The sequence below is a fragment of the Hesperophylax consimilis genome, chromosome 7 (genome assembly GCF_061612785.1).
Source record: "Hesperophylax consimilis isolate HC1 chromosome 7, BYU_Hcon_1.0, whole genome shotgun sequence".
Lineage (NCBI taxonomy): Eukaryota > Metazoa > Arthropoda > Insecta > Trichoptera > Limnephilidae > Hesperophylax > Hesperophylax consimilis.
Window position 1 is genome coordinate 13242239 of NC_142842.1, and position 24245 is coordinate 13266483.

The 24245-nt window shown below is 31.4% G+C and overlaps 1 protein-coding gene and 2 non-coding genes across 3 annotated transcripts in view; all 3 read left to right on the top strand.

Annotated features, from left to right (window-relative positions):
- The window catches only part of LOC149422337 (GTP-binding protein Rhes), a 205888-nt gene that overhangs the window by 127315 nt on the left and 54328 nt on the right, over nucleotides 1-24245 (top strand). The gene's annotated exons all lie outside the window — the stretch shown is intronic.
- LOC149422340 (5S ribosomal RNA) lies at nucleotides 3019-3137 on the top strand. Its single transcript, XR_016302441.1, has one exon. It is a non-coding gene; the product is annotated as a 5S ribosomal RNA (ribosomal RNA).
- LOC149422341 (5S ribosomal RNA) lies at nucleotides 3460-3578 on the top strand. The gene has a single exon (XR_016302474.1). It is a non-coding gene; the product is annotated as a 5S ribosomal RNA (ribosomal RNA).

Below are 24245 nucleotides of genomic sequence, written 5' to 3' on the forward strand. Positions count from 1 at the left end.
TAATATCTTGATGTAATAATCTTTATTCACATAAATGACTAATTCATATAAAATCGGTAATTTAACGAAAGTTCCAATTTATTTCCTAGCTATGGGAAGCAATATCTCTCGTGCGGTGAAAGTGGGGCTATAGAAAAAGGCTTATTAAATTTATTTTTTTGCTATAAAATTTAAGGGCGCTAATTTAAATATTTTATGAAAATATGATGTTATGCTTTAAAATAATAAGATGAATTATTTATTTGAGCCCGCACACACGCATTATGAATATGAATAAATAGTTTTGTCCGTGTAAAAAGGTTAATCTTTCAGGATGCATTGAAATAAATAAAAATACAATATTGTATCAGTGATTCAATCCAGTATTGTATTTGTATGAATTTCTTGAAAGAATTGCGTTTTTATACGGACAAAACTATTTATTCATATTCACATTGTGTATCATAACTTGCAAAAAAGATATTTTCATATAATAATTAAATCAGCGCCGCCTATGAGCGCGTAGATCATAACGAACGTTACGTTTAACCTTAACGCTGTAGCTAAACCACACATTACACATGTCGGTAGTCAGAAGGTTATTAGTAGAAATAAAATCACCGCACATGAATTATTAATATAAGCAGCCAGATAGCCTCGAGCATTAAGAACCAAGCCATATTTAACCCAATTATTAAAACGCAAACCATCATATTCAAACAATAAAATATAATTCGTTTGCAGTGTCTCACCCCGTTTTAAATACATTAACATAGGGCGTAGATTTTTATTTTTATTTACGGACTGAAAAGTTTTGCGCTTTAAGATTTAAAGGATTTTGTATACTCTTATTTAGTCCTTAACAGCCAATTGACAAAAATAAGTTTGCGCACATAAAAATGTAAGCTGTATGCCATTAACGAGGCCGTAAAGACATTTCATGGGTCTTTAATTAATTATTGTTTCAGAATTTAATGCATGAAATTGCAAATAACTTTTTATAGTTTTTATCAATCAACTTCACAGATAATTTTATTTAAAATTTAAACAGTTAGATACATAATATTGCTTACTTACACAGGTTTCCCAAAAAAATGACATACCGCGAAATTTAACGGATTTTTAGTAAGGGGTATTAAATCGAATTTTTTTTATTTATTATTTTTTATTAATCGTTTTTGATAATAGTAATATTGTAAAAAAATATTGATAAGGTAACATAATAAAAATCTAAATTTAAATCTCAGGCAAAAATACATCGTACCAATTCCGATTTGTAAAAAAACTTTGGATCAACAAAACTATAAATTTCTTCAATAAATTGCCAGAAAATATTAAATCACTTAAAACATTATCTAGAAAAAGAATGTAAAAAACAAGATATAAATTAAATTAAAAAAAAAACATTTTTTTTTTAAAACTAGTTAATTAAGGTTGTTATGTATTATTTTATTATATTGTATTTTCGTTGTTAAAATTAAATAAAAAATAACTATGTTAAGAAGTCTTTGATATTTGATCGTTAAAACAGACTATACTAGTACCACAGCCCATCTCTCTGCTTCCATACTAGTTGGTGGGACTATCATCAAGAAGTAGAAGGTGTGTGTTTACTGAAGGTAGTTATCTCCCCCTGATACTTCAAAAATCGATTCAATGTCTTGAATTTTCCGTATTGAGACGCGGATTTAGCCTCTTTTTCTAACATCAAGTTCAGTTCCTCTTTCACTGTCAAAGATTGGCCATCGCTTATTTACGTAAACAGCATGTTTTTGGTGTAAATTTAGTATTTTTTTTCAATCCCGCAATCTCGTGAAACCCGCACTTAAAATCGCGTAAATCCACAAGATCGAATATTGCTGAAATTCTGCTGATTGCGGGATTGCAATCTGCTTATCGGAACATTGTCTCTCTTTTCGCTCAAGCGGTGAGAGAATCCTTCAAATACCAAACCACCACTATTTTCATACTTTCCTAGAACGCAAACATCACACCTCAGGATTGTGCTCTAATATAGTTATGGGGTGCCCTCTCAAACGCCACCTTAGGGCTACATTAAATAGGCTTCAAGGCAACATTAAATAGGCACTTTGTGCTTCCAAACCGGGTTAATGGTCTGTTTCAACCCACCTTCATTATTTTCCTTTTTGTATCCCATCCCCGAGGAAAAGCTAAGTGGCTAAAACAACCACTATGGAACTATTTTTTTAAATAAGTTTCATTAGTGGCTATTTTTGATTTGTTTTTATTTGTATTAAATATACAAACATATTACAGTTGATAAAAAATACAGATAGTTCGAGGCTAATTCCGAAAAAGTTTTTTTTACTAACGAAGCTACCCAACTCAATAGATACATTCCCATTTTTGACACTGACGATTCGTGGTGTAAATCCATTACAATGATATATTGAAACAATTTTAAACTTTTTACACTTATTTTACTTTATCGGTTTCATTAATAGCAGCAGGCATAGCCAAATAATTGAAAATTCAGCTGTGAAACATCAAATAGCAACGAAGACGTGGAAATCATATAATTGTAAAAAATCTTTGTGTACTATCCCGTGAACCCCCTCCACCAAATGTTGTGTATGTAAATCATAGTTCAATGAACAATGGTACCATTTTGAAGGTGGCTATAATAAGCTGAACCGGTAATGGTAAAAAAAAATGGGTGTGTCAAGCCTACGCAAGACAGAAGTGAAACTTCTAGTATTCTTCTCTCTCTCTCTTTTCATTTCATTCTCTCTTTTTTTCTGTCTATTGACATATTTATAAGTAGCATGTGATAAAAAAAATTAAAAGTTATAAAAAAAGAAAAAAAAAATTAGTTAAAGCGGGGATCGAACCTCGGTTCTTCACGACCACAGTCGTGCGCTCTGCCTGTAGACAGCGAAGATGAGTTAGGAGAGTGAGTTAAACTAGGTATATAATATTTACACCTTGCTAATGTTTTCAGTATTATTAGGGCTTTTTTATACTAATTTTCATATATTTATTGGCAGGTAGAGTAGAAATTAATATTGTTTAGCGTTTGCCAACGACCATACCATGTTGAACACACCGGTTCTCGTCCGATCACCGAAGTTAAGCAACATTGGGCGCGGTCAGTACTTGGATGGGTGACCGCTTGGGAACACCGCGTGCCGTTGGCCTATTTTTTATTTTAATTTCATGTTTTTTTTATTTTTTTATCATTACTATAATTAATAATATCATAAAATTCTTTAACTTTTCAAGTATGCTACAGGCCTAAAATATTACTTAGTGGATTGATATTATGGTCAACCATTGAAAAAAAAAATTCCTACAAACTTATTAATGTAATTACGATCTTTTTCAAGCGCGTATGTAATGATTATTTTTATCAACCTCGCACACACCTTGCTAATTTTTTCAATATTATTAGGGCTTTTTTATACTAATTTTCATATATTTATTGGCAGGTAGAATAGAAATTAATATTGTTTAACTTTTGCCAACGACCATACCATTTTGAACACACCGGTTCTCGTCCGATCACCGAAGTTAAGCAACATTGGGCGCGGTCAGTACTTGGATGGGTGACCGCTTGGGAACACCGCGTGCCGTTGGCCCATTTTTTATTTTAATTTTATGTTTTTTTTCATTTTTTTATCGTTAACATCATAAAAAATTTTATATCATTCTTTAACTTTTCAATTATGCTACAGGCCTAAAATATTACTTAGTGGATTGATATTATGGTCAACCATTAAAAAAAAAAAATTCCTTAAAAACAAAAAAATAATATTCCATGGCCGAGAATCGAACTCGGATCAACTGCTTCGAAAGCAACTATGCTGACCATTACACCACCAACGCCAGTTGTCGAGATGAGCTAAGAAGCATTTATATTTTACTTCAAAACTTTTACTACATCAAATGAACTTTAATCGGTCCCGCATTTTCGTTTCGGTCATGAGTTGGTTTTACTCCTCGAAATTGCATGACGCGCGTAAAGAAGTTTCACTTCAAAAATATGTGTAAAAAGTTTTAAATTGTTTCAATATATCATTATTACTCATCTTTATTTTATTTTTAATTTCATTTGGAAGAGCATTGTATAATTTTGTAACACATCATTTATGGTTTTTATGGCCAAAAGATGTATTTACTTTTGGAAAGTTATGTAGATTTGAGGTTTTTGTTATTAGCGTTGGTCGGTAAGTTACTCCTTATGAGTGTTATAAAGATATGGCATAATATACTATATTTTAAGTTGTGCATAACCTGCTTGAGGCAGATTTTTTGATAATTATTTCTCGAATTTTGTCTATGGTTTACTTATAAATGTTTAATATAGGTTCCTATACAGCAATACATTATTTTAGGTTAAATTTTTATTAGCATATACACAAAAAAAATACAGCAAGTTTAAGCACAATACATACTATAATAACAATCAATGACAAGGCGTTTGGTTAGATTAAATTATTGTTTGTATATACACAATACAAATAGAGCAAGTTTTATCACCATACATACTACAATAACTGTCAGTGACAAGGCGTTTGGTTAGGTTAAATTATTGTTTGCATATACACAATACAAATACAGCAAGTTTTATCACCATACATACTACAATAACTGTCAGTGACAAGGCGTTTGGTTAGGTTACATTATTGTTTGCATATACACAATACAAATACAGCAAGTTTTATCACCATACATACTACAATAACTGTCAGTGACAAGGCGTTTGGGTGAGGGCACCAGTATATGCTCGATCATTTGAATAAATCCAAATTTTCATAAAAAAATTTCCAAGTGCATTTTTTAAATAGACCAACAACTAACTAACTAACCATCACGCCGTTTGAAATGAGGATGGACCGCCAAACAACTCTGTCTTGGAACACACTCCTTGGTTCATTCACATTCATACGTCTTCTCGTAGATACCGTTCTGTTATTCTGAAACTTGATATGGCCGGACTCGTATTTGGTTCACTTATTTCGCGTCCCCGAATTCTTCTACCATTCACTTTGGGGTCATTTATTCTCCTTACATTACTTTATTCTTTCATTCGCTCTACATGCCCAAACATACCATCTAAGCGCTCTTTCCCAATGTTACTCTTTTCCTTTCTTGCCTTGCATTATTTGAGATTCTTCAAATTTCTACCATAAATTCATCGTAAATAGTTTTTTTTTTATTTATTTATTTTTTATTTTATATATATATATTTTTTAAATAAATTTTAAATAAATCAAATTTAATAATGTTATAATAATAATTAAGTTCTGCAAGTATTTCTCTTATTTTTTCAGTTTTTTATTATGACAGCTGTTTCGGCTTTTGAGGCCATTATCAAACTGTCTAAATAGTTTTAAATAGTTTTACCATATGTATGCCTAAACGATCTCATTTCTACAGCACCCAGTCCACTTTTTATACAGTTCCATGCCTCATGTCCTTTTCAGGAAGAATATGCAATAAAATGAATGAAATGATCTGTATAAAGTCTATACTACGCTCTTTGCCAATCACGTAAAGAATATGGGATAATTGAGTACACAAGAATCGGCTCGCTAAAACTCAAATAATAATAATAAACAGTCTTCGGAACCCTGCAAAAGAAAATAAAACTTTAAATATATAAAACTTTATTTAGAAAATTTCTGATGTATAGCTGTGAGGCATGGAACTGGTAGAGGATGGATAAAAGTACACTGGATGCTGTAGAAATGAGATCCCCGAGGCATAAATTAAAACTTTCTAGCAATTTCTAAAGAAACACTGTAATCAAATTTTCAAACGCCTAAGCTTTGACAGGAGCAAGATACACAGAAGGTAAATTTCAATTATCAATTCATTCGTACGAATTTGTAACATTTATTCTTAATGTACATCTCCATTTTATCAATCACTTGCGACAGTTAGTACCTACCTCAGAACTTGATGTATTCGGGGTAAGCCATAATTTCGAGCACACATTTTACAATTTGTTAATATATTGTCACATCACCATTATGTGAAGGTCTTACTTGTGAAGATTAGTCAATTTACACGCTACGTCAAATTAATTATTTTATTCAAGGATATTTTTTTTAACCTTATTTTATATATGTTTATATTTGAAGCACATTAATGTACATACCTTTATATTTTACTATGTTGCACAGCGTTTTCCAATAATAGGTGTTATTTTGATATTCAATCGTAAAAGATCAATGGTTTCGTTGCTTGTTTGGCACGTAGCGCCGTCTTGTTGAAAGTAAACGTTGTCCAGATCAATACCATTCAATTCCGGCCATAAAAATCACTATTCATCTCTCGATAGCGCAATCCATTCACCGTAACTGTTGCTCCAGCCTCATTTTCAAAAAAGTAAGGTTCAATGACTCCGTCGGACCATAATAAACCGCACCAAACATTCACACGTTGAAGATAGAAAGGCTTTTCAATAATAACTCTTGGGTTTTCCGAGCTCCAGATGCGACAATTTTGCTTGTTGACGAAGTCACCGAGGTGGAAATGGGCCTCATCACTCAAGATGATTTGTATTTGATTCACTTAAGTGAATTTTAATAAATTCGATGCGTTGTTGAAGCGTGTATCGTTCCATTGTTATTAATGGAGTAGTTTCTACTTGTTAAATGTCAAAAATGACAGTTTCAAAAGTAACATCTACCAAAATAGCGCGCAATTCAAAATAACACCTCTTATTTGAAAACCCTGTACAATACGGAGAAGATTATAACCTTGAGGTTTAATATTCACACGCGTCAAGCTCTATAATATATAGTTATCACACGAACTTGGCATCATCCCCTAAGTCCTCTATTTGTTCTCATCAACATCTAATAATATTATTATTACGGATAGCTCAATTAATCACGTCTCTAATAACAATTCAAAGTATGTATTTTGCTGAAACTTGAAATTATCATTCAGGGGGTAAAGACGATACTGCGATATGCAAAATAAAAAAAATATAGGAAAATTTTTCCGGAATTACATGCAAATAATCGTAGAAAACTGTTAAAATCTAATAAGGTACCACTTTTATGGTAATGCTAAGATTTTAATATTACAATTAACAGAACTTGAATTGTTTAATTAAAAAAATGTTTCAGGTTATTTATTTTATAATCGACAAAGGAAATATAAATAAATAATTTTTTTGTTCTTATTTTTTTGTACATCTATTTAGTTAAAATTACTAACAACATTAGTAAAATAATTAGTCTTCATGTTGAATGTCTTCAGTCATAAATAATAAAACATATTATATCATTTTTACATGACGCAAAACAAGCAGAAATCTGCCTAGGTATAGAAAGTGTTAAAATATAAGAAAAAATATTTTAAATCAGGATGCTCCCAGCCGGTTTATTATAAAACGAACCATGAAAAGGCTTCTGTGAAAATCATACAGATACCATAAGAAACCATACCATACCATCTCGACCCAACGAACTCATTACAAAAAAAATAGCCACTGGGGAGCAGCATTTAAAACTAGCAACCCATAGGAGAAGACAGCGCTGGTATTTATTAGTGTGCATATATTATAAAAATATCTGATATATGTTTGCTATCTGAACTGAATAGATATTTGGTGAAAATTTTTACTTAGCAATTAACCAATTATAGATTTTTGAAACGTTAGATTTTAAATTGAGATAATTGTCTCATCTATGATAACGCAGTCGATTTTTTGGGGGTGAAGGTTGTTATTCTTCATCGCAGGGGCATACCCCGAATCTTTTTTTTTATAGACTGTTACGGATATTTATGGGGATATCTAAAGCAAGAGGCATAAAAAACTAATCCTTAAACGAGATCAAAGTATCCGTAAGGGCCGTTATTGAAGCAATATCCCGGCACAGCTTAACAGTGACAATGAACAACCTTTTATTTTGAAGCCGGACTTTTATTAAATGAAAAAGGAGGACAACTAAAATATATTAACTGTGATAAAAATTAATGACAGGGAAAATAGTACTTTTTGGTTTCTTCAACATATTAACAGAGATTGACTAAGATCAGAATAATGTACCCACACTCTGCAGACTGAACAACTCTGTACAACTGAACTCGTCTGTTACTTAGATTACGAGGCTATGAAGTTTCTGGAACTTTCATTTATACATCTTCCGCCAATCTTCCTCTGGACATTAGAGAAGAAAACAGAGTTTATTTCAGACTAAAAATCTTTGTTTTGAATCATTTAAGGGCCTGTCAGAACATCATCAGTTAAAGAAACTTATTTAGTCAACGTTTCATAAAAAATAATGATTATTTTCCTTTGAAACAATCTGACATGGTAAAAATATGTAAAAAAAAATTGAAATTTTTCAAGAGTTTAAATTAAAGAGGTTTCGAGAAAGCTGACATTCGATTATTTTAGTTCAGAAATAGAATATCGATCTGTAAGGGAGACATGTTTTCTACATGTTTACAAAGTGGGGTGTTTTTAAAGGTGAGTGTCAACCATACATCACGTGAATTCGAGCCATTTGTTCTGTCAATGGAACAACATTCTATCGTTAAATCTAATGAGGGTACTAGAAAAAAACGATGATAGGATTTTGCATAGTATTTCTCTGTTAGTGGATGGGGCAGATACTGAGGGCATGCGCTATATTAAGTTGATGACTCCGATTTTTCTGAAAATATTAATGGGAATCCTAACGCAAGAAATGGCGTATTTTTATTTATATCAATTTTATGTAGACTTAAATCGAATTATATTTTTATGTAGCCTGAAAAAAAAATCGATTATTCAAATTTATTTTTATAATCTGAAACCGAACAAGATCTCTATCTGCTCTCTACCGTCTGGAGCCAGTGAGACTATGGCATCTCCAATTAGGATATGTCGTGAGGCTAAAGGTAGCAGGAAGGGGAAAGAGATGGGAGAGAGGAAGGTGGGGAAGTTAGTTCCAAATAAAATTGGATTGTTTATGACTTCGCACATCGCATTGCATCGGCCTTCCTCCCTATTCGGAATATACTATTCGCAGTAAGGTCGTACCTATATGGTTTTACTATACATATTATATTATTAACTAATACATTGACAGTCCATACCTCTTGGAATGCTATATATTGTTTGTACCGAACAACTATCGTCAGGGTCGACGCCACGACTGGCTCTGTATTCCACACGGAAGAACGGACGTTATGGCCCAGTATAGCATGACAAGAGGTATGGTGCTGCTAAATGATACCTCTAGGTCTCTTGACATTTTCAACATTGGCCTTGAAGATTTTAAAAGTCATTTTAGGCAAGAACTCTAAAATATCGGTTATTGTAAAATATTTGATTTAAAGCTTTGTATATTTTTGTTATTTCATGTGTATTGTAAAAGGATTGTATCAATTTGTAATGCACAAAAAAAAGAATTTGAATGATAAACAATAAGACAATATTATTTCTTTAAATCTGTACCGAGACACAGAGAAAATGAATACCTTGTTTACGTAATCGAGGGTTTTCAAAGTCAATAAATAAAGTAAGTAAGTTCTATTGACGTTATTAAATAAAGGCTATGGTAAATAAATATTAGTCTATATATGAATACGATTTCTGTCGACTGTATATAAACATAAATGCCAAGGGTTTTATAGCTACCTACATAATTACACTGGAAAACCGATCCGTTATTATTTAGAATTTACTCGTTTAAAAAAATATTATTTTTATTGTGCCAGCGTGAAAGGTTATCAGCCCTCGCAATACATAAGCATACGATGGGGAAATGATTTTACCAGGAAAATGTGGGAAAACGCCAACAAAACGTTGTTTTCAAAATTTATAAAGAAATGAAATCATAAAAATATGTATTATGATAAAGGTTTTTATTATTATTGTGGTAGACGTGTTTCTTAAGTAGTAGTGATAAGCCCTTTGATTCTTGCAGGTAAGACGCAAAATCAGATGGACAAACAAGAGCACGTGTTGCTTTTACTTCCAACTGATTACATTTTTATAGATGGCGCTATTTAAAAAAAACACGTTTTTACCGGTCCCAGGTGACATGTAAAAGCATGTTTTTACCTGTCACAGATGTCATCTATATAACGTAGGTATATAAAAACACATGCGTATTCAAATGCAACGTTGTTTCAAAATTTCAAAGCAATCGGTGTAGATTTTTCTGTGATTTTCGATTTTGATCAAACGAATATTTAAACTTAAACAGCAGGAAAAACCTACAAATTTCAGATAACACAAATACCCTGGACTTCGTATCAATAAACACTTCTTGTTGAATGAGCAAATTAAAAAATATAAAGATAAAATTATCTTACTAATTGTGACATTTGATAGAATAGTTTCAACAAGTGCAAAAAAAGTATCTAATTTAAGTATGGGGAAACACATATCACGACACACATAAACAACTTACAAATAATACTGAATAAAGTAATACAAATATTTTTAACCCTGACCCAGATACCCCCATCAAAAAAGGGTAGCAAGAATTTAATTATTATTTAATCATATACATCAATAATATGGTGAAGTGCCTAAAGTACTTCTCAATCAAACTTTTTGCAGATGACACACTTTTATACATTATAGCATATATACGATGTAAAAATACAAAGTGAACCTCATGAAATATCGAAGTGGTTAAATATAAATTAACTGAAAATAAATGTAAGAATAAGTAAATTCATTGTAATAGGTAAAAAATAAACGAACCTAGTATCCTTAAAACATTGAGAAAGTAGAAAAAATTAAATACTTGAGAATTATAATCGATAAAAAAATTAAAACTAACATTTAAATGTTAACTAAAAAAAATTGCGAAAAAGTTAACTTCTGAAGTAGGATAGGGAAAACTAGACGTTGAAACAAGGAAATTCCAGTATCCAATTTAGCATCCCACCTGAATTACTGCACATGTGAAATTTTTCTGAACAATAAAACACAAGTTAAAATTTTTTAAATAATGCAGAACAGAGGCGCGAGGTTATATTGTTCTGTAGCAGATATAAGGATAAAAACAAGGCAACTCCAACTCTAAGTGTGTGGAAACGTTTAGTGTACTATTAGTTGAAAAAAAAATTATGAGATTATAAGTTAAAAAGTGTTATTATTGATAATATGGTTTTTGACTATTTTAAAAGAGCTGAAAAGATTTTAGAAAAAGATATTTATTTTTCTCAACACCAAACAAAGTTTGTTTTAAAGGTTTTATAATGTGCAATAATCTTGCTTTAAATGTTAAGGAAGCTAAAAGTTTTTCGTGGGTTTTGTTCCAATCATGTGAAGCCAAATTTAATTACGTAGTTATGGAATATTACTATAGTAGTTTGAGAATAGATATACAATAAATACATTTATATACATAGGGTGTACACATATATGACCGGTCGGTGGCCGAGTTGACATCGCACTTGGGTCTCACCCAGGCGTAGTGTGTTCAATTCCTCGGCTGGCTAAGTCCTCCATCACAACACAAGCAACATTTTCCGCTTACTGGAGTAACCCGGGAATGTTTGTCTTTTAAAAAAATATATATTTATATTTTATATGTGTGTGTGTATACCCTCGTGGCCTGTGTTTTCATAGTGTACACATATATACAATCTCCTTCACGGTAGCTTGAAAACAGAAAATAGAATAACACATTTAAGAAAAAAACTGCTTAGGATGGGTTGTTTCATAGAATTTGAACAATTCATCAAATTTCATCGTTCATTTGCGAGTTCTGTAAATTTCCTATTCAAGTTGTTATTATATATAGGCCAGTTACTTTATAGAACTAAAATAATAAAGGATTCTTGAAAAAAAAATTCACAGTTAGTAGGTGAAATTTGAAGAATTGTTCAAATTCTCTGAAACAACCCGTCATTTTAAAATTAGTAAGCAAAATCAAAATGTTCTTAGTTTAGAATAATATGTTCCTTAGGTAGTAAACAATAATTAGTATGATATTTTAATGTGTACTGTACGTAAGTTGAGAAAGTGAAATAAGTATATACATATTTTTCTTTTAACCTTACTAAAATTAATACTAAAAAAATAACCTGTCCTTAAATGGAAGATAATAGTTGCATTCCTTGTATTAAGTAACAGTTCCATATAGCATACTTTTTTCTCGAATATACCCCTTCTTCAAAACCTCACTTCATATTCTTCCGCCTCACAAAATTCTCCAATGGGATGCCAGCCACAGTCCTTCCAAGCTTGTGAACATGACATCCATGTTATCGTCATTCACAGAAAGTCAGGTTACTTTAGGCTCAGTTATTATGGATAATAAATTTGAAATGTTTTTACTGCACCAAAAAATCATATTTTAACACGCAATATTATTTTGGTTAAGCGTTAATATTCATCCTCAAGAATTCATTTTCACTATAAACCGGCCATGTTTAATACAGAGTTGCAAGGATAAAGGAATACGCCTATAGCATTCTTTAGAATCACACTAACCGAAGTATAATAAGATTAAATAAAGTTGTGTTGAATCCATTCTGAAAATAAACACTGTGATTTTCTTGGAAAGCGCTCAGCGGCGGTGGCAGGGATAAACATCAAAGAGTGAAGCATTCCACATTAAATTGCTTGTATTTTGGATTGGTATCGACCCATTGCCTAGTCTAGGGTTTACAACTTGGCTAGAACAACTACGACTGGGAATCTGATAGCATTCGTCTCAGGGCAGTTAACATATTTAATTCATTACCCAGTTCCGTTAAACACAAAGCACAACAACCACGAACGCTTTTAAACTGGTTTATTTTCGTAGATTTGTAAACGTCTACCCCTATTTTAATAATATTAAATATAAGTATTAATAGTCAAACTGCTTGGTATATAGCTCTGCTTTGTCGGCCGCCATAAAATGAAATAATCAAGTTTTAACATCGGAAAGAATAATATTTACAAAAGCAACATTCTCTGCATGTACATATTGTTCGTTAAGTTTGTTTGTATTCAACTTTTTGTGCAGACGGTTAAAAGAGGAAATAGCGATAAGTTACCACAATATTTGTAGTTTATTTATTTATTGCATCTAACTATACAGAAAACAAATTTTTTTCACATAAAAATCAACCTCACTAGGACTAAGCCTGTATCGAGGTTAACAATTTACATTTGAGTGAAGCAAACATAAAGTAATTCTACATACAAACACAAAATATTTCAAAATTAAAGAAAAAATAAGTATTAGATGTGTTACAAGATGGGTAATTTGACAGTATATTGTAACAATATTTGAACCATAACTAATCATTAATCATTATTCAAAAGAAGAAGCAAAGTAGATAATAAAGACAGATAGGGTGACATTCAGTTTTTAGCAAATGGGACTTACATAAAATTTTATTATTTAAGAAAAGACAAGGATGAAAAACTATTAAGACAATCGTCTGTCAATAAAAAAATCTTAATTAACTTTTTAAATTTAACTAAGGAATTGGTAGACTTAATATGATTTGGAAGAATATCAAACATAAGTGGTGCCTGATATAAATAATTCCTTTGACCAAAAGAAGTTTTAGTATGTACCGCCACAAAGTTCAATGTAGAGCTAATTCTAGTTGTCCGCATTTATAGTGTTCTTTCAAAAAATTTAATATTGATAAAAAATCGACAAAGTAATTGAGTGATATATAGCTGTTTTATACACGTAACATTACATTCCTTATAAAGTAGGATGGATGTATAACAGAATTTTTTGTACATAACTTTAAGGCTCAATTTTTGAGTAATATTTAGTGGTACAAGATTGGACTTTAGACATGATCCCCAGCATACTATTTATAAGAAAGTCGAGATTGGACTAAGGCAAAATAGACAGTTTATAGTAGTTGGAGCATTCTCATATATATATATATATATATAGATCGATGACTACATCTATATATATATATATAGATGTAGTCATCGATACATTATGGCTTTCGTACTTATAGTCAATTTTAGTAGATACTTGGTTACACTTGTATTCCCCAGTATTCTCACAACCTGTCGGAAATCGTGTTCGCTTTATCACCACGAAGTAAACAATAGGGCGATTCGTTTTTAATGAAATGCTTGTTATCAGCTCTATGAAGGAAAGCTTGAATTGCTACCTAATACACAATTTACAACAATTTCATAGTCGGGCGATCTCTGTGTCATCGATATGTCTGTTGGAAATATGCAAATTTCACGAAAACGCAACTGAATGTCACAGTAGATACCTACGTCACTCAACTAGGAAATGATGAACGAATTTACCAACAAAATATGCAAAATAGGCCTTTTGCATATTTTTTTTCCGGTTTAGCCGAAAATACGGTGTTTTCTTTTTTAATCGTATTTTTTAAAATATAACGGGTTTTTAAAAATTTAAATCCACAAAATGAGTCCATTTTTTTATATACCTGAAAGACCGGACTTCATTTATGGGTGCGAAAAATAAAGAACCAAAAATCTTTTTTTTTTTAATCCAGCGCTTCAGAACCGGGTGCCAATTCGTAGGAAATTCTACTAATTGCGAGGAGTTTCTAAGAATTTAAACCGTTGGGGGAAGAAATTTGGTGTTGGAAAATGTACGAATTCTACAATATGAGAACTGGCCTAACTGATACCTATTAAAAGAGCATTTCCTGATCCAACCATATTGAACAATAACATTTACACAAGTGAGAAAAAACAATAACTTCGTTTATTTTCGCATCAAATTTTTATTTTATAAGCATGAACGAATGTGAAAATAAGAAATATATTAAATTTAATTTCAACCGAATTTCGTTCTATTTAGGAAGTAAATTGTGGGGAATTCGAACATGAGCTGTGGGTGTGATTTGAGATTTTCAAGACTAAAAGTATTATAGTGGTTTATTTTTGTGGTATTATGCCGTGTATGCAGCATTGCACATTTGCCCTGATGATGGACATTGCAATGTTGTCCAAAATTTTGACTAAAAAAGGAGGTAGCGCAACACGGCATAGTACCCTAAAAATAAACCACTATAATTTGTTGTAGGTATAATAAACATCCAATAGAAACCCTGTTTCAGACATGTAATTACTTCAATTTATTATTCTGTCAAAATTAGAATTGCCGGGAGAGTTGTATTGTTTGAAAATTGATTTACATAACTACTCTACGGTTCAAATCGTAAAAATAATTATAGATATTGCATAATCCAAGTTTGCAGGTTGCAGTGCAAGTGAATTAATGTCAAATGTCAACCGCAAAACAGGGGTATAACTGCGATCGAAAATTGGGACCGAAATATTGTGACGTCATTAGATTTCCTAACATTATCCACCAATAAAAAACTAGTGTATGGAATAAACTTTCATAGTTTTTCATTGCATTATAAAATGCATGCAAGTGGCCTTTGCATATTATCATTTGCATTTTAATGCATACTTGAAGTATGCAAGGTGCCAGGTGTAAGTATGAAAGAAAAACAGAGGTAGCCCACAGACGAAATGGGCTGATGATTTAAAGTCAAATGGGTGAGATAGATTTTTAAAATGTCTTTAAAAGATGGTATTTTTATTGGGTATTTTACAAGAAAAACAGTTTTGCAATACATGATTGTGGGCAATGTTATCCTTTCCTCATGTTAGCTGATGCTTGTGTGTAGAAAATGAGTGCAAGTTTATAAAAGAAAATGTAGAGTAAAAACAAATATTTATAAAAAAAAATAAGTATCTACTGAGGAAGGACAACAATTTAAAAATAACAAAACCACATAAAATTATTAATGTTTTATAGATCTTCATATTTATATAAATGATCGTTAAAACATATCTTCTAACAAATCCTATGTACAGAGTTTTTTTACAAAGACCAGCTAAAATTAACCTTTCAAAATAGTTTAAGAAGTATACATTTGGAGGTCTATATTCAATTTTTGTTATTGGTTTTGGGGTGTTATGCCGTGTTGCGCTAGATCCTTCTTTAGCTAACGTTTTGGACAACGTTACAGTGTTACAGTGTAACGTTGTCCGAAACGTTGGCTAAAGAAGGAGTTAGCGCAACACGGCATAACACCCCAAAATCAAATAACAAAGATACTTTTGGCCGTGAAAATCTTATATCAGATTTTCTGCAGCTAAAACAATTTAATTTCAGTTATAATTTGTTAAAAACCAGTTGTGGAACTTAAAAACGTCGATATGTTGATTGACAGCTGCCAGAAGTGTCCTCTATTCTAACTTTTAAATACGGCAATTTTGGTGATTTTGAATTTTCAACTTCTGTAACGGTGAATTTTTGAGTGACAGGCGGCGCTATCTCTCGTTCAAACGACTCACTTTTTATAAACAAATTTGTGTAAACTTTTAATAAAAAAACTCTATTTACATCACATGTCCATGTTACCACATGTAAAATTAAATTTATATATATGTAGGTACTGCATGGACCCCACGAGATTTTTTTTCTTACATACTAGTTTTAATCATTATTTTCTACTCGGTGAGTAGGCATGGTAGAAAATAATTCTACTAAATCTCTAAAAATACTCCTTTTGACCTAACTTAAGTATATTTATATATATATAAGTTGTAGGTGTATAACACTCTAGTTTAAAAAAAAATCTGTTAATATTTTTATTAAAATATTTTTCTTCTATTTTTATTAAGTTTGCGATATTAACTTAAACAATATTGTGCACATTTTAGATGTGTATAAAGGTACTTATCTATAAAAAAAATGGGTGAGTAAGTTTAAGGTATATTATAAAGTACAATTTAACCAATTGATAAAACCATTAGAACTAAAAAAAACATTTTTATACATTATTATTATAACTAACATTATAATGATATTTACACATTTCAACGAGTTTAAATCAAATTCTCCAAGTAATTCAATTTTTTCTTCGTTATCTCGAATTAAATTTATATACAATATATTGACTTTAAGACCCCGCATTCCAAATTTCTACCGATTTATAACAAATTTCCTTTGTACACTTTAAGTTTTTAGGCTCTTAAAAAATATTTTTTATTTTCGAAGATGATCTCTATATATTTGCTTACTTGAAAAAGTAATTACATAAAATTCCCTCGATGTGAAAAACATCGTTAAGTAAACATGTTATAAGTGGAAAAAAATACTGTTTTTCCTTAAATTCTATCTAAGACACGAATCTAGATATATTGGCTCTTTTTTAAACAAGTCTTTAAATATAATCCTGTTTAATATTAGCACACTCTCTAAAAATACTTAAGGATCCTTAAGCCCTCGATATACGAAGTACACATTATAAAACACACGCGCTTTTACTTAAATTAAATGTGTAATTGTGTCGACAACGTTCGAAAGCGCTTTACAGGTGCAACAAATAAACCGCAAGCATTTTTACTGCGCTACAAATAACGTAACATAGCATTAGTTTACCGCTTGCCGCAACGCAACGGTTCGAGGTTAATCCAAACATTTGAATAGATAAACAGTTGAACCCGCAACATGGGTCCCATTCAAATGAGACTAGGCCAAATGAAACCGCCGACCAACCACCCTAAAGGAATCTCCACAAAACAAAGAAAGATCTAAAAGTACATAATACGTTCTGTAATACTAAATTGACCCAATGAGTACCATTTTAAGGCGAATTTATACGTGCATATTAATGTTCTTCTCATCCATAGAAAAATGAAATGCCTAGAAGTATTTTTGAGTACATTATTTCTATGGAAAACTAATAGTTTGACAAAAATTTAATCAAAATCTGAAACTATCCAAGAATTGGCGTTTAACGGCGACCTTTATAATAGGTCTAAATCTCTTTTAAAACTTAAAATATATGGATTGACTGAGAATATTTTTGAAATTTCGCGTTTGTTTAGGGACCCTCCTAAGTTTGTCTGTTTATAAACGCGTGGCGACAAACCATTTTAATACGTTTATAGTATCTTTATTAAGTACGCAACTAAAGCAACTCATTACAATAAAATGTCGATATTTCCAAGACTACAATTATGAAATACCTCTATCATATACTAACCTCTTCCAGTTTTGAATGTAAGCTGAGGAACCCTAACTTAAGAGCATTATTTCTACCAAGCTTGGTGTGTCTCAAACAACATCACGTTCTCGGTCCATTTTAGTTTTTGATTTCACTGTGGTCAGCTATCAAGCATAACGATATAACCTGCCCGTTATCAGCTGATGAATCTTGCGATCATACATAAAGATAGCAGCCAATAAAAATGTGCGGTGAAAAAATGGAGACGATGTTGGTAGTTCTTATTCAAAGTGTGATACAGTTAAATATGACCGAAGAAAAGAAGGGTCCGATTAGCTCAGTTGGTAGAGCGTTGCCCCGGCAAGGCAAAGGGGTCCTGGGTTCAATTTCTAGACGAGACCGTATCTTTTTTAGATTTTTCTCTTTCAAATTTTCGTTTAGGAATCGCTAATATTGTCTTCAATAATCAAATATTTTATCATTTATTTGATTGGGCTTAGCGAAGTTCTGTTGTATCTCGACTGTCTGTTTCTACGTTCAATGGTTCAGTAAAGATTATTGTTTAAACGAAAAATCATTGGGTTTATTGTATTTTTCTGTTCGCATTTTATCAATTTATTTATTTATTTATTTATTAATATAATTAAATAAATAAATAAATTAAATTAATATAATGTTACCTGAAGAATGTTTCAAAATAGAGTTGTCATTGAGATAGTTCTTTGGACAAATGAAATAATTGCTTATTAGAAAAAATTTTTGTTTATATTTACGTGTTGAAGTACTTACTAAAAAATCTTATGATTTCAGATACAACTTTGGTTTGAATTTGTTCGTTAAGGGTTCGGGGTAAAGACTATTTGAAACACACGTTTTTGGACGTGAGGTCAACTGTTCACAGAACTTCTAGTATTTGGACGCGAGGTCTACTGTTCACAGAACTACTAGTATTTGGACGCGAGGTCTACTGTTCACAGAACTACTAGTATTTGGACGCGAGGTCAACTGTTCACAGAACTACTAGTATTTGGACGCGAGGTCTACTGTTCACAGAACTACTAATATTTGGACACGAGGTCTACTGTTCACAGAACTACTAGTATTTTTATATTGATGTCTTGGACCTTCGCTGTGTATATTGATATAATCTCTGAAGTTAAATAATTATTAATATTATATATAAAATAAATAACTTTGTATACTCCACTACTTAATCAAAAAGGATCGACATGTTTTAAACCAATGGTTTCTTCGTCAGGACAAACGATATATATATATATTTTAAATTTAAATATAAGCTTACGCTTACAAGACAAGGCTTTTACGCCAAGCTCAAAAGATAACAAATTATTATAAGCAATAATTATTAGCCTGAAACACAAAAGCTAATTTTCGTCGACACCTAGTAGGAAATTTAGTATTTGACAATGCCTTTCCTACAAAAATAATTTTGGTTGTTTTGCGGTGAAAAAAATCAAAAAGCAATAATGGTGTTTATTGTATTATTATTGGCGGTTAAAAATAAGCCGGCGTAGCATAGTGATTTAGTGAACCTGACCGGCAATCAGAAGTCTGTACGGGTTCAATTGCCGTCGGCGGCATTTATTTTTTCTCGTGGTTCATATTAAGTTATTTATTTTATTTAAATTAAAATTTCGCCACAAAGTGAATTTGCAATTGAAGAATTAATAACTTTCCTAGTTTCAGGGTGTTAGTTTTGTTAAATATCATCTCAAGAGTGCGAGACTGGATATTCACGAATCAAGATTTTTTTGTATTTGAAAAGTATTTTTACACTGTTATCTTCTTTTAGAAGGTCTAAGTAACCGTGTAGGTACTTCTGTATTTTAACAGAATTCAATCAGCAAAATATTAAGATAAGAATAAGTGGACTCTTTAACCATATTTACTTATGGCTTATGGTAATCTATATATATTTGCACGTGACATATGTACTATTTGAGCATAAATTTCACAGCAAATTTATCACAATATTTTGTCGTACTATTATATCTTAAGCTTATTTAATTTGATAATAATGTTTGTTTCACTATGGGAATAACAACTGTGTTCACATACGACAGAAGACGCACGTGTTGTTTATGAAAGGTTGTTGAAAACATCACGAGTCAGTCCGTATTATCGCTATTTACGATATTCCTCGCTCAAAGATTAGCGGGCTAAATCTTACTTAAGTCTTGATAAGCGGTAGAATAGTTCATTTTTTAAACGCCGAGGCGCTCGCTATGTTAAACTTGACGTTTATCTCAGTTTACGTACAAAATTTCACGCGAAATTCATCTCACAGAAATTTATGTAAATAGCCTCATTTTATCTGTGTGTTTTATCGATATACATCGAGCGATGAGGAATGGTGATGTTAAATTAATTAATTAGTCATGTTTTTATGTAACAATCAATTAGTAATTTGTTACCTTAAATGTACAAATTACTAAAATAAAATTAATAAATAAAAATAAAATAAATAATTTAAATAACAATCAATTAAATTAACAATCAATCTAAAATAGTCTGGTAAGGGAATTTAAAAGTTTCAACAACAGGAAAGTTTGTTTTCAATGGTTGGCTTGTCATAATTTCATGATGAGTATAGCAAAACAATTGCTATTTAAATAAGTATTCTATTATAGTCTCTTAATCTTTGACAAAGGATAAAACAGTGGTGACATGTGGTGAAAATATGAATAGTAATTTTTTTATTTAAAATAAAACGTTACCGGACAGCAAAGTGCACATAACATTTTTTACTCCAAATATGCTAAGGAATAGCTGGTTAAAGTTTGTCGGGTACGTGCCGATACACCCTGTATAGCGGCCCAAGTGCATCGAGAACATTTCAGAACTGTAGGTAGGAACGCCGAACGCTCAGATTGTGTCTAGAGAGTTCCCGCTAAAATGCGTTTTGTACTGGCGAGCGTTCCAGAATATTCTCGTAGCGTCACTACATACCTAAATACAGATTATGACGTTACTTCTAAACGATAAGCTGGACTTTTATCAAAGCAAAGATAATAAAGAAACCGATGTAAGAAGATATCATTATAATATTAGCAGCAGTTGCATCACAGGCGCTGCCGCTGTTGATTTGTTTTCTCTCAACCAGTTGTAAAACTTTGTGACAACGATGGTCAAAAAACGCCCGAAGACTCCAGACTGCATTTATATCGAAATATATACGAAAAAAAGACTCTCTGGTTACGTTTTATTTATTGTTGACTAATAAAAATACAGGATTTCAATAAATACAGTTACAGCAGTGCTATCTGATATAGCCAGGCCCATTGAAGTTCATCATTGAAAATCTGTAAGGAAGTTATTGTGCTTTGGCTCTAAGACGTCACGGGTTCGATATGATAGTTGGAAAAAAATAAAGACATCATTTGAATATTAAGTTGTCCACTATAACACTGGGTTTCCCTATGAAAATGTAATGCGAAAAGTACACAAAAATTAACGACAAACTTAATTGATATGAAAAATAAATATATATTTTTTAGTATACTGCATATCGGTATGCAAATCCTGCGGAAGACTTTCATTATCAAAAACTTGGGTTACTTTCAAAGACCTTATCTATTCGTCAATAAATCTAACTTCAGTTATTAGAGTCATTTTAATTAAAATAACTGTGTATACACCACTATTTAATCAAAAAGTATGGACATGCTTCAACATCAATGGTATTTTCGTCAGAATAAACGCTAAGCATTTCGATGCTTTTTGATTACATAGTGGTGTATAAAAAGTTATTTATTATAGGTATTTAATGTTTTTAACCTTAACTATGTTTAGGCGAGATATAAATGGTAAAAAATTCTATATCTTCAAATGGACAAACACAGTTCTCAACTACCTCTCGGCAGTTGGAACACTAAGACGATATCACACGAAAAAAACACCCCAACTGAGGAAGATCTGATACGCAGTTAGGCTTTACTCGCTTTACAATGCATAATAATATCCCCGAAGGGATCTTGGGCTTTTCTATCTTATTTTGTTGAAGACGTCCCTCGGAATCCCATTCAAAGAATTATCCTACAGTGGAAATCTAATGAAGTTTGAAGGGAAGTGACAGCTGAAGAATTCGCACAATGGCAGGAGATATTCGATTGAAGGGTGCTGACGATATTGAATAAGGAATGACAGCGGCCGAAATTCCACAAATATTTTTTAATTGAAATTTCAACGAGCGATCTTCCTAACCTGTATCTAACTACATACATATTTGATATATTTAATATATATATATAGTCGTGGTGTATACTCGGTATACTCAGGGTGTCCGGGATGCGCTAACTTAGGGAGGTGATTCTACATGATGGTAGAAGTTAAACAGTTAAAGTTCCAAATTCCAATGTTCATTTTCCTATATAAACAATTCATCTTTGTTACCTAAAAACTGCGTTACGGTAGATTTTTATAAACAGATTTCGTAAATACATTTTAGCTTTTGTAAGGATTGAAACAAATACCTATCTGTTTTACAATAATTTCAATATTTCTGATTTTTTTAAATTAAAAAACTCTCAACTAGAATCATTACAAATAAACATTAATACTAGGTCTACGATGAGTAAAATACTCGAATTATCTTCGTATTAAAAAAGAAAACAAGAGTAAAATAGATTCTCTTTTTTGTGTTGTTGTATATAGGCGTGATAAGCTTTGCTGTGCTTTTATAGAACTGTTTTTTAAAAGCTTCATTCTCCTTTCCGCAACGATAAAAGAGATAGTTATGCGGCTTTATCCAGCTTTATAAAACTGTTTCTCAAATTACTTTAGGCTTTCAGACAGCCAAACTAGTTATGGCAAAATCAGCCAGCAACATTTATTAAATGTATTCAGAGAGTTTTCAAACATACGATAATGCTTATGTTGAGAACATTTCAAAGATTTATACTCTCTTAAATTTGAAAAAAAAACACATTTTGAAAAGTAAAATATATTTTGAAAAAAAATCAAAATATGTTTTTTTTGCAATCAAATGTGCATAAACATATTTTTAACGTGTACGCTTTCTTACCTAACAATTTTTTTTATGTTTTTTTTCTCGCGTAATTTTTTTCTTTCGGAAGTTCATCGTGACAGCCTCGTCTTTTAAATTATTTCATTCTTCATATTGTTTGATTTCATGCACTTAATAATGTCATATATGTACCTCAGAGATAAAATACGTATGCTACAGCGTGTTTTCCCTAGAGATGAAAGTGGCGGAGTTTTATCGAAGATTTCGGTACCAATTTACTTAACTCATCGAATTGTTGATTAAAACCTTTTTGGCGGAATATGATTTTAATTTATTAAATTAAACAATAACTTCATCAGGGCCATGTATAAGCCATACTATAAGATTATACGCCCCTGATGAAGCTACGGCTGTAGCGAAGCCTGCAAGAAAATAAAAACGGTGTTTATTAAGTTATTGTTTTATTTTAAATATTAATGTCACATCACAAAGTATCTGCTTCATATTAACAAATAATATTTTTGTTGCCTTGCTTGGTAGGTTGATTAGGTAACTAAGTGAGATTCAGATAGTGATATTCCTTCATGGGGGATGTTGTTGAATTGGTCATCATTTTGATGAAGGTTGATGTCCTCTTCGAAATTTTAAACAATTTTTTTTTCTTCTTCATATATTTCCTAGGTAGCAGTGCCTGATCAGAGTTACAAACTTAATTTTTCTAAACTACTTACTTTTTTTATCAAATAGAAAATATGGAAAAAAGATTATTATGTTTTATCTAATTTTTTGACAGTTTATTTATTTTTTTGAAATAACTTAATGAGTAAAACCACAAATTGTAATATTTAATTATTAGACAATATTAGCGATTCCTAAGCAAAAATTTGAAACAGAAAAAAATTACTTTCGTTTAGGAATCGCTAATATTGTATTCAATAATTAAATATTACAATTTGAGGTTATACTCACTAAGTTATTCCAAAAAAATAAATATTCATCCTAGACTATCCTAGAAAAGTCGAAAAACAGAAAAAAAATGTTTATCTAAAAGACGCTGTCTACATTGCACTTAGTTCGGGTTGAATCATGCATTCAAATAAAGATAGTTGCTAATAAAAATGTGCGGTGAAGAAAATGAAGACAATGTTGGTAGTTCTTATTCGATGGATGATACAGTTAAATATGACCGAAGGATATAGGGTCCCATTAGCTCAGTGGTAGAGCGGTGCCCCGACAAGGCAAGGGTCTTGGGTTCGAGTCCTAGATGTGACCGTATCCTTTTCTGATTTTTCTGTTTCAGATTTTTGTTTAGGAATCGCTAATATTGTCTTCAATAATTGAATGTGTAATACGTTGCCCTTGCGTT